Source organism: Simochromis diagramma, unplaced genomic scaffold (genome assembly GCF_900408965.1).
Source record: "Simochromis diagramma unplaced genomic scaffold, fSimDia1.1 OVJJ01000194.1, whole genome shotgun sequence".
In the NCBI taxonomy this organism is placed as follows: domain Eukaryota; kingdom Metazoa; phylum Chordata; class Actinopteri; order Cichliformes; family Cichlidae; genus Simochromis; species Simochromis diagramma.
In genome coordinates, this window is record NW_024386867.1 from 1 (window position 1) to 9,188 (window position 9,188).

General features: G+C 42.9%; 1 long non-coding RNA gene across 1 annotated transcript; it reads left to right on the forward strand.

Moving 5' to 3' along the window:
• The first annotated feature begins 26 nt into the window (after positions 1 to 26).
• On the forward strand, positions 27 to 8,902 carry LOC120733307. The gene is made up of 3 exons (XR_005695786.1): positions 27 to 248; positions 7,241 to 7,247; positions 8,891 to 8,902. It is a non-coding gene; the product is annotated as an uncharacterized LOC120733307 (long non-coding RNA).
• The last annotated feature ends 286 nt before the right edge of the window (positions 8,903 to 9,188 follow it).

Sequence of the window (9,188 nt, forward strand, 5' to 3'; positions counted from 1 at the left end):
GTTCACAGGACAGCAAGAGCAACGATCAGGAGCATCTTGTCTTCGTTATCGTTCCCCTCGTACGTGTTATTACTGCGATTTCAGCGTTTTCGCTTCACAACTAAAGTGTGCAGTTTACTTTATGCGCACTCAAATGGAGTCAAGTCAATTAGCGCCACCTGTGGTCAAGTGCCATAGCCTACAGCCAGATGAACTTGAGACACACATCTGAGCCACGTTTGAATTCCTGTTTCATGCACAATACATTTGTAACTTTTAATTTTTTCTGTTTTTGTGTCTTGGAAATAAACCTTTAAACTGATTGAAATGATGTTATGTATTTATTTATCCACCCATCCACATTAAGGGGACGGCTGTGGAGCGTGTGAGCAGCTTCAAGTTCCTGGGAGTCCACATCTCCGAGGATCTCACCTGGACGACCAACTGCTCCAAGCTGGTCAAGAAGGCTCACCAGCGCCTCTTCTTCTTGAGGACTCTGAGGAAGAACCACCTGTCCTCAGACATCCTGGTGAACTTCTATCGCTGCACCATCGAGAGCATCCTGACCAACTGTATAACAGTCTGGTACGGGAACTGCTCTGCCTCGGACCGGAAGGCGTTGCAGAGGGTCGTGAAAACTGCCCAGCGCATCGCCGGAGCACCACTTCCTGCCATAAAAGAGATCTACAGGAAGCGGTGTCTGAAAAGGGCTGGGAAAATCATCAAAGACCCCAGTCACCCATCGCATGGACTCTTCACCCTCCTGCCCTCTGGGAGGCGCTACAGGAGCCTCCGGACTAAGACCACCAGGTACCGGAACAGCTTCTTCCCCACAGCTGTCAGACTCCTGAACTCTGCCTCCTGACATCTGACCCACGTTAACACATGGACTGAACATACACATGGACTGAACATACACACACCCACAATGGACAACTGTACCCTCAAACACACAATAATAACATGGACTGAACCACCACTCACAACCACTAGCACTTTATATAGCCTCTGTAGAAACTATCTACACCCTCACTTATCTTAACTGCACTACTGTATAGCTCTGTGTAAATAATCATTCTGTACATTCGATAATCTTTAATCCTACAACTGTTTACAACTTGCATAGTTCCCATTTCTGTATAACTGTATATCTCAGATTCTGTAAAGTTATTTATTTCATATTCTGTATAGTTTTTCATATTTATATCCTGTTCATATCCTGTACATAGCTTGTACTCACTACAGCCTGTACATACTTATAGTTATAGAATATTCACAACATACTTCATACCGTGTACATTATAACATACCATAATAGACCCATTTCTGTAATATACTCACATATCTATATTATTGCTAATATATATTGTAATATATCTATATCACTAAAGCACTTCTGGATGGATGCAAACTGCATTTCGTTGCCCTGTACCTGTGGATGTGCAATGACAATAAAGTTGAATTCTATTCTATTCTATTCTATTCTATTATTTTTGGCCTTTATCTACGGTGGCCCTGAGAGGCCAAACGGACTGCAACTTAAGAAAACACCAGCAATAAAAAAAAACGCTGCAAAAGCACAAAAAACACAACTGAAATAGGAAAAAAGAAAACACAAATACAAAAAACGAAAACACAAAAAGGAAAAAAGAAAACGGAAGTGTTTCTGGGGAGACAATAGTAATTAGTAATAAACAGAGCCAGTGTGACTAAGTGGAGCTTGTGAGAGTGAGTGGATTGAAGAAAGTGAGGGACTCAGATGTGTCAGTTGGTTTGTCTTTGTTTTTGAGTGTGGAGGAGAGTTAGATTGGGTTGGTTTTAAAGCTAAGTTAAGAATATTCTGAATTTCAATTCAATTTTATTTATATAGCACCAAATCACAACAACAGTCGCCTCAAGGCGCTTTATATTGTACAGTTTAATTTCCAAAACTTGCATATGATCTTCAGTTTGCAGCTGGACTATCACATAGCAGCTGGAGCAGTCTCACATGGAGGCCAGTCCACTGCTGCCACCTGTGGCCAAGTGCCATAGCCTACTACTAGATGAACTTGTGACACACATCTGCAGTAGAGGCTGAGTGGCTGCTCTCACACCTGGAGCATCCAAATCGACCCACAAACACGTTGAAAGATGCAATGCCATCAATGTGGATTGTCAAGACTGAGAGACCTCTTCCCTCTGACCCCTCCCCAAACCCTCAAACCCACCTCGACATACAAACTCTGTGAGGCTTCACGTGTTCTGTTGATGTTTACATGATCGAAATAACTTGAACACAAACACAAACAGTCAAAGATCAGCTGTGATTATCTGGCAGCAGCGCTGAAGTCCAACCCCTCCCATCTGAGACAGCTGGACCTGTACGGAAACAACCTGAAGAATCCAGATGTGAAGCAGCTGTCTGATCTTAAGCAGAGTCCAGACTACAGACTGGAGACTCTGAGGTCAGTAGAGTGACGGAGTGAGTGGGTGGTGCTGTCAGCAGTATTGTACTAAACACAGTCAGTATGAAACAAAGATCCAGTGTTTCCTGTAAAGCTGCAGCTTCTCAGTGAAGCTGTGAGAGGAGAATGGTGACAGGCTTCAGGATTGGACACAAACACTTCCTGTTTTTGACCTTTATGGTCACCATGGTAACGGCTGACACGCTCTGATCAAACACTTTCAACAGCCAATCAGCTCTCTGAACAAAGCAGCACGCAGACCAATGACTGCATTCATTTCCAAGTTTAAAGCAGTGAAGAACACAGTCTGTAGGTGAGGAAGAATTTAGTGAGAGCAGATGTTTGGATGGAATTCCTCCAGTTAACAGCTGGAACCGTCCATCTGGATTGTTGGGCTTGTTGTTGGGGTTCCTACAGAGCTCAGAGTGGACACACCAAGGTTCTTCTAATGAATGAAAGTCCAAACTCAAACTAGGAGGGAAAAACATTTTCATCAACTTCAATAAAAATCCAAAGATTAGAAAAAGTGAAGCAACAATGAGTCCTAGTACAGTCCCAGCACTGAAGTCCCTGCTGCTCTTTATACTGGATGTGCTGCATCACTGACTGACAGCTGATGAAGGTGGTGGAGGTGATGATGGTAAACAGGACGGTGTGTGTGCTGAGAGAGGAGCAGCTGTGTCCTGATGATCCAGAGAGGTTGAAGCAGCAGCAGCTTGTGTGTAGAGACGCTCTGACTGGGCCATGTTACTGGGAGGTGGAGAGGAGAGCTTCATCCAGCAGTGACTGACAGAGGAATGAGAAGAAGTGCAGATGACTGTCAGTGCTGCAGAGTGAACTGCTCTGAGAACAGCTCCACTGTCAGACACAATGTAGAGTCCAGCATCATCCCTGTGTGTCCCTCTGGATCTGACAGAGGATCATCAGTGTATCTGGACTGCTCTGCTGCTGCTCTGTCCTTCTACAGTCTCTGCACAGTCTCTGTCTGACTCTGGCTTCAGACCCTCCTGGATCAAACTCACCTGGAAATACTTTCAAACATCACTCAATAGATTTGAATACAGAATATATTTGATATATACTGTAGATGTACTGTAGAGTTGCAGTTTGTCACTTGTAAATACAGTCTGTGAGCAGCTATGAGCTGAAAGATCTTTCTAGAAACACGTTTTCACTCTTCTGTTGCTTTTTCATATATTTCCACAACATTAATATTGATCCCACCTGTCTCACCTGTTTCATGCTTTTATACATAATAACAGGACACGTGTGATCTGAGCGCTGCTGTGGTTGCTGTGCTGCACGTCTTCATTTAGATAACAGAGACATCTAGTGGTTCAGAGGGAGAACTGCAGGAGGTGGAGCTGTGTTTTAGCATGGAAAACGTTTTATCTTTTAGGTGCAGATACAAATATGACAAGTATCAGTGTGAGATACAAAAGGTCACATCAGTTAGCAGAGGGAACAGTGATCACACAGCAATGTACGAATAGAAACATAACAGTGAATCTGGACATGTATACAGATGGAAGCAAACAAACAGGATGTAACACTACATTAAAGCCACAAATGAGAAGAAAACAAACCCAAAGGAAAATATATTTGATCTCAGGAATCCAAATCAGATGCTTTAGAGCAGGGGTCGGCAACCCTGGGCACGCGTGTCACAGCTGCCACGTGAAGGGTTAACTGATGGCACGACCATAGCTGGACTGGCCATCGGGCATACTGATGGTGATTTTTCGTTTTTAATGGGCCGATGATGTTTTTTTTATTTTTTATAACGGTATAAACGATGGAAGGTGGTGGATTGGCCGGATGCTGGTCGATGTGTGAAAATAAGTCCGTTAACCCAGGAGGAGGAGAGACCCAAGGCAGTGACCGGGGTCACCCAGACCCCGGTCCCGTGACAATTTCTCAAAACTAAGTAGGCCTACACACCAGGGTTTGGACATGTGTGGACCCAAACTATACTTAAACTTTACCCTTTTTTGTGTGTCACCAAATACACTTTAATATTTTCTAGACAAGAATGTAGTGGCATAATCTTTAACCTCCTGAGATCCGAACTCCTCCGTGGCATTCATTTTTAATTTCTCTTTGATATTTGGGCTGATGAATGTAAAATACCTGATGAATGTAAAAACAAAGAATTACCAGATTTTTTTTTTTTACCAAATTTTTGTTTCTGAGAAAAATGAGAGCCACATATGAGGATATTGGTCTAAAATTTTGATAGCACAGTGGCAGTATAACATCCTCGTAAGTGGATATCAGGCCCTTGTAGAGCAAAATTGAGTATTTTGGTCTAAACAACCCAAAATGTGATGTCCACATATGTGGACGCCAGGTCCTAGGAGGTTAAATATCTGCTCACTTTGTCAAAATGAACCTAATCATCTCTGATGAATTCAGTGATGTCTGCCAGCTCACCTTGCAAGTGGTCGAGCTTATACCGCCGACAACGCGGTCTGACGAGCATTCTTTTTTTTTTTGCCGATGCCCGTGATGCCGCCCCCCACCACGATGCCGCCCCGGGCAACCGCCCGTGTCGCCCGGATCTAAAACCGCTACTGGACCCAGATAGACTGCAGGTCATAACTTCTTACCTGAAGTTCAGTTCACCTGACACTCGGACTGGCAGCCGCCTCGGGTCTCTGCTCCTCCTGCCTCCCCTTTCCCTCATCCACCTGCTGGCCTCCACCACTTACTAATGTTACTGAATCTGTGGAAGCTCCGCCATATCCACCACCAAACAACTGAGTTATTTTTACACACCGGCCAGCATCCGGCCAGTTCACCATCTTTCATTGTTTGTGCCGTTACAAAAAAATAATAATAATAAATCATCGTGCCATCAGTTAACCCTTCACATGCCAGCTGTGGCACGCGTGCCCAGGGTTGCCGACCCCTGCTCTACATGTTTAAAGGTGTCCAGTCCTGAGACACTGGGGGTGGAAACAGCTGTGATGTCATTGGACTGTCACAAAGACATAAGTGCATGAAGTGAGCAGTCAAGGAGCCGCTGATGTTTTGGATTCAACAGTTTAGCATTTGAAAGGTTGACACAGACACATTTCCACATAGAAAGCTGAATTTGTCATATGCCACAGTGAACTCACTGTTCAGGGTTTTTCAGGAAGCTTCTTAACTGCCTCTGCTGCCAAACAAGCAGCTGATGTCCTTGAGAAGAAGCTGAAGAAGTCTTCAACAACAAATACAGGAAGTGGACTTTAAAATACTAGATTCACTTTAGACTCACAGAGAAATGACTAAACTAGCTGTGTTTGATTGACTCCTTTGACTATATGAAAGGTCAGTGTGTGTCTGTACACAGACTGTTGTGTTGTACTATCATTCAGTTGTCTGCTGTGTGATGAATGTTTTCAAGTGTCTGCATCTCAGTGTAGATGAGGCTGGAGGTCATGGGAGGCCACCATAGCAGTCTCTTCAAAATCATGATATCATCATAAATGCTACTGGACTGTCTGATGGGCTGACGGTGAAAAAGCCGTCGGCCTCTGGAAGGAAACAGAAGACATTTCAGAGGCTGCAGGCAGATTTCTTTGATTTGGGGCCTTTTTCAGCTTTATTGGACAGAGCAGTGAAGATAAGTGACAGCAAAGCAGAGGGAGAGAGAAAGGGGACGTGTCCCGGGTCATAATCAAACCAGGCCAGCTGCTCTCCACCTCGTGGCACATGGTCACCTGCTCATCCTAGTGAGCTCCACCAGCAGCCCTTTCACACACTTTACACTGTCAAACACTGTGTGTGGACCTCAGCTAACAATAGGCTACATTTAAGTCTGGACTACATGCTTTTATATTGAGGCAGATTTTTCACTGTTTTTATTCCATCAGCAGCTCAACATCATGAGCAGCTTTGACATAAAGACATCAAACTCAAGCTGACTTTAAACTACTTTTAATACAGGGGCTCAAAAACAACTAACATCTTTATTATATATCAGGACAGAAAGTCATTTCATCTCAAATGGAAAACAGCTTTATTTGGAATAATCAGCACTATCAACTGGTTTGGGATCTCCACCAGTTTCATGTCTTACAGCTTCTCCAACAAAGTTCCTGTAAAATCAGCATTTTTGTCTTTATTGGTTTGATAGTGATTGATTATTCAGTCCCAATCTGCTGTCATCTAAAGAACAAAATGATGTTTCTATGAGTCAAAAAGCTCCAGATGTTGTCGGCTTCACAAAGAAAACAAAGATTAGGAACTTAAACACAAAGTGTTTGGAGCCAAAATGTTACCAAGCTGCTCTTTTTGAAATGGCAGAGGTACAGTGGTGTCTAACAGCACACTGTGGAAGGCAAACATGTTATTGTTGGATGAAACTTCATGAATCCTTTGTAGATTTGAGCTTTTGGAGCCTTTCTTTTCTCTTCAGGTGTACAGATGCTGAGGAGGCAGGTGAAGCAGGTGGAGCTGTTGTGATGCTGGCAGAGGGTGTGTCTTAGTAGCTCTGTGAGGTAGAACTGGATCCAACATTGTGGATGTGTTGATGTTGGAGCCATTAAGATTCTCTGGCCACACTGTAGGATTTCCCTTTGATTCACTGCGGGGGCATTTTGGAGTCTGTCAGTGAAACTCTTCATATTTGTGTTTGACACCAGTTTATAGAAACAGAGAAATGTGTCATGCTTTTGTTCGGCCTCCACAAATATACACATTTGTTCATTGGTTGGACTTTTTGTAAGGAGACACATTGAAAACCATGTTAATAAGATCTTGTTGTTTCCTGTGGATCCGACACAGAGAGTGGACTTCAGACAGAAACCGTGGAAGAGATTTTAGAGGCCGTGTGTGGCAACAGGAGGTTTCTGTATGTTTGCTGATCTTACATGTGGAAAACAGCACGTGATGTTTCTGAAGTTCTACAATGATTGCAGCTGCCGTCATAGGTAACTCTCGCATTTAAGCTCATTTTATTAGATAGTTAAGTTTGAAACAATAAGTAGTTGAAATATTAAGAAATAATACATAAGAAATAAATAGTAATCCATGTTTGTTAGTAATCCATGTTTGTTAGTTGTTGTTGTGGCTAAGAGTTTGTTAGCCTCTTAGCCACAACACAACTTTTCTAAAGTTGTGTTGTGGCTAAGAGGGCATTTTTTGGCTGTCACACTCAGCAAGCTAATTAAGAGACGAGCCACGAGGTTTGCACGTCTGCAGAAAGATAAATAAAGAGTGCCGTTTTTGGACGTCCCCACCACGTGAAAATGAAAGTTTATTCCCTTTGAGTGAGGCCAATGAGGTAAATGTTTTGTTTATTATCGTTGTATGTAAATGCACGAGTGTTGCATGGTATTCAAGTGCAATAGCCGCAGTGTGAAGTGTAATGCGTACTTTATTGATCATTTTGTTGGAATGTTTCGTTGTATATAATGCTTAAGGACTTTAGTAAGAATATTCATTTAAGTTTGTATTTCCTTTTAGTTCTGACGGCATTGTATCGGTTGTGGTTGGACATCATTACATGTTAAGACATGTGGAAGAATCCTCCTGTCCGAAATAAATGTCAGTTTAAACACAAAGAACAAGTTGAGCTTTATTAAGACTCGAGGGGAGTAACAATGATCATTGTTCTGGCAGCATTTTGAGTGGGAACAGTTCAAAGTTATTTACTGATTGAAACAATCTGAATGTTTCTGTGCACGATGAAGAAGAAGATCAGCAGCAGCAGCTCAGCTGATCAATGAATTGACATCTATCAGTCGTTTCATGAGATGAAGTCATCAGCAGACATTTGTTCTAACTGTGTGATGAATGTCAGAACGTCAGGGCTCTGCTTTAGTCACTACTTGATGATCATTGGCTCATTGTTGAATCCAGTGGCCCAGTCTGACCTCTGACCCTTTGCTGCAGGTCTTCTGTGTTATCTCCACTTTCATGTCTGATCTTCTGCTGTATCGTCCAAAATAAACATCTGAATCATTTCCAACACTTCAGCAGATCTTTAGTTTGGGCAGTACAGTACAAAATAACACATATTGTACTATACTGCCCACTTCCTGATCTTATTGGATCTGTGTGTGAGGTTGGTGAAGGAAACACATGTTTACTGAGTGAATCGCTGCCATTAGGAACTACTTTTTCATATCACAGCCTAGAAATCACACAGGACAATTTCTGTAAGTGAAAAGTCGTGATTGGAGGAAAATAATTGTATAGTTTGTGCGACTGTTGTTTGTAAATGAAGAATTGTCCCAACTACATGTGCTGCTGACCTTTGACCTTTTCTTTAGGTGCACAGAGGCCAGAGGAGTCTGTGGAAACATCCAGATCTGAGGCAGTGCTACAGATGTCTTCAAATAAAGTGGTGTATTATCCATGGATGCGTTCCATTCCTGTTTAGACCTGCTCGCTGTCAATGGGCTTCATTCCCAGTGTTGGGGAGTAACGGAGTACATGTACCGCCGTTACGTATTTAAAATACAAAATATGAGTAACTGTATTCCGTTACAGGTACCGTCTAAAAAGGTGGTATTTGGAATACAGTTACTTTGTTGAAATAAATGGATTATACAGCGTTACTTCCCTGTTTCATATTGTGGTGGGTCAGGACTGTTTGGGTTTTGTTTGACAGCTCTGTTCTGTTGTTCCAGGCGGCAGCGTTACGGTTGCCATGGTTACAGGGTGAGGCTCTCTCTCTGCGACTGTGTGTTTCCTGGGTGAGAGAGCGCCTTTTTGTTGTTGTTGTTGTGCTAAGCTAACAGGCAGGATGCTACAGGCATAGCCCTAACG